Genomic DNA, 3,040 nt, shown 5'->3' with positions numbered 1-3,040 from the left:
GGCATTTCGTCTTTTGGAACGGAGTTCTGATAGAACAGATTCATCTCCCCATACAGAGATCAGCTTCAGTATCTCCCATACGGTCCATGATGGAGCTCTTTTTTGATTCTGGGACTGCATGGTCACCTGTGCTGATCGGCGCTCCATGCTGGGCAAACAGGAAATGAAATTCAAAAGCTCGTGGGGCTTTTCCTGTCTACCTGGCCAGTGGATCCGAGTTCAGATTGCTGTCCAGAGCGGTCACAATGGTGCACTGTAGGATGGCGCCTGGAGGCCAATACCGTCGAATTGCGGCCGCACTAACCCTAATCCGAAATGGCAATACCGATTTCAGTGCTACTCCCCTCGTCGGGGAGGAGCACAGATACCGGTATTAAGAGCCCTTTATATCAATATAAAGGGCTTGGTTGTGTGGACAGGTGCAGGGTTAATGCGATTTAACGCTGCTAAATTCGATATAAACTCGTAGTGTTGACCAGGCCAGAGAGCAGCAGGTTTCCCCTATTGTTTCCCGCTCTTGTTTTCTTGACTAGTTTCTCCTCTGCACCAACTTGCTCTTTTGCTTTTAATCTGAGGGTCCAGGGTTCAAGTCCCTGGTCAGGTGATAAACTACTCACCAAGATCTTAACCTGTCTTTCTCATGTCTTCTTTGATGTTCCTTTTTCTCTGCAGGATTTTCCCTTTCCTCAGAAGGGCCTTTTTGTGTGGGGGTTTGAAGGGGCAACTTCCTGATAGCCCCTCTGTCCTTGCAGCCTGGAGGAACAAAGGCCTCTGGGCACAGAGCATGTTCCTCCCCTGCACACACACACACACACACACACACACACATACAAACACAGAATATCCCTAAGGAATTAGAATCACCTGCTGCCGTCCCCTGTCCTGCTGGATCCCCAAATGAAGATGCTCTTCAGCCTAAACCCATGTCCCCTCTTTTCCCAGTGCCCCTCAGACCCAACCCTCAGTCCCTCCTATGCTCACTGCTCCTCACTCCCAACCAGAGCCTGCTCCTCTTCACCCTTCTCCTCAATCCCAACCCACAGCCCCCTCCTATTCCCAGTGCCCCTCAATCCCAACCCACAGCTCCCTCCTTCCCTCCAGCAGCAGGTGCTTCAGACCCCCTCAGGAAGATTTTCTTGCAAGGTTTCGTGTATCAGTCTGCATGTGGATTTTACGGTATGTTGGAAATAGGTTGGGTTGCTTGCTGAAATGATCACTTGTGGCTGGTGTTGGATTCCCAGTCTCCATGTTATAGGGGCAGGAGAAATAAAGGGTTGTTATCCTTGTTGTGTGACTCGAGAGCGGCACAACTGTGCTTGGCAGACCCCGATTGAGGGACTCACACTCAATTCAATAGCACTTGCTAGGCAGGGGACAGGGGTCCCAAAGCCAAGTGGGCCAGGGTCTGGGTCCCAATACTAAAATTTAGGTGTTAGACCAACTTTAGGACAGGGGGGCTGTGGAGGGATGAGTGAGTCCCTAGACAACATAGTGAGTACGGTGCCTTCTTATTTTCCCCCTTTTCCACCCAGGATGGGGGGGTGAACTGTACAGAGGCACCTCTGGGCTTGCACTGACTAAGGACAACAGCTGTGAGTGGGGTGCAGAGCGGGGATGGCTCATGTTAAAGGACGTTTGGTTGCTGGATTTATGAACCGTAGGGAGAAGGACACTGCCCAGCTGATTTGGGGGTGGGACTTTCCCTCGTGGTTTATGTTTATGTGTTGGGGCTGCTGACATGACTTCTGCTAACCCTGGGCTTACATTGCAGTGTAGACATACCCTGAGAGGGCATCTATACTGTGACAAAATCCCGCTGGCCCGGCTGGCCTGGATGATCTGATTTGGGCTCCTGGGGCTCAGACTGGAGCCCAGGCTCGGAGACCCTCACCCCTCGTGGGGTCTCGGAGGCTGGGCTCAAGCCCAAGTGTCTACACTGTAATTTTATAACCCTGCAGCACAAGCCTCACAAGCCTGAATCAACTGACCCAGGGTTTGAGAATAGTAACTTGGGTGTGTTAATGGCAGTGTAGACATAATGCTAGGCTGTGTCCACACTGCAATGAAACACCCACGCCTGTCCCGTGCCAGTGCAGGCTCCCAGGCTAGGGCCGTGGGGTGGTAAATTTGCAGTGTAGACATCTCAGCTCAAGCTCTGGGAGCCCTCAAGGTTGGGAGGGAGTTTAGCAAGTGAAAAAGGTAAATTGGCAGTGGAGTATTACCCTGGACTCAACGGCATTTCTCCATTGGTCTGTCTGCTTTGGGGCAGGGACAATAACACGTCCTGCTGCATTTGTTATTTCAAAGGGCAGTTTAGGATTTTCATTCTCACACATGGTGCACGAAGCAGGATTCAACCGTCAGTGCAAACTAAATGAATCGCTCACAGATTCTGGCAGCCACAATGAGCATTTGGTGTGAGAGCTCAGACCTGCCCCTGTCCCAGAGGGAAGGGGGTCATCTGTCAGCTCTTAACTCCCAAACTTTCAGTAATTCTGTTATCAGTGCCTGTGAGTGTAATTTAAACAGCCATACTGGCCTGGACCAAAGGCACATTTAGTTTTCCAACAGTAGCCAATACCAGGTGCTCCAAGAGGTACTCAACAAGGCACCGCTGGGAATTGAACCCAGGATCACCTGTTTACAAGGCAGGTGCTTTAGCCAGCTAAGCCATGGTGCCTGCTTGTGGCTAAAAACACAGTGTCTGCCCACACCTGACTCCCTGCCATCCCCACTGGGGACTGAAAAGCTTTGCTTGTGTTGGATTCTGCAAAGCAGAGGAGCAGGTGAGGTTTTCCTTGCAAGCTGTGTGTGTGTGTGTGTGTGTGTGTGTGTGTGTGTGTGTGTGTGTGTGTGTGTGTGTGTGTGTGTGTGTGTGTGTGTGTGTGTGTGTGTGTGTGTGTGTGTGTGTGTGTGTGTGTGTGTGTGTAAAAATCTTTGGCCAGGTCTGCACTACAAAGTTATTTCAGCATAATTATATTGCTCAGGTGTGTGAAAAACACACAACGCTCCCTCGGTCGGCAGCTTTTGGCTGGTGCAC

General features: G+C 50.9%; 1 non-coding gene across 1 annotated transcript; it reads right to left on the bottom strand.

Annotated features, from left to right (window-relative positions):
- Positions 1-2,606: 2,606 nt before the first annotated feature.
- TRNAT-UGU lies at positions 2,607-2,680 on the bottom strand. Its single transcript has one exon. It is a non-coding gene; the product is annotated as a tRNA-Thr (tRNA).
- Positions 2,681-3,040: the final 360 nt, after the last annotated feature.

Source organism: Mauremys mutica, chromosome 24 (assembly GCF_020497125.1).
Source record: "Mauremys mutica isolate MM-2020 ecotype Southern chromosome 24, ASM2049712v1, whole genome shotgun sequence".
Lineage (NCBI taxonomy): Eukaryota > Metazoa > Chordata > Testudines > Geoemydidae > Mauremys > Mauremys mutica.
The sequence above is the reverse complement of the archived record's forward strand: the minus strand, read 5'-3'. Positions and strand labels throughout refer to the sequence as shown.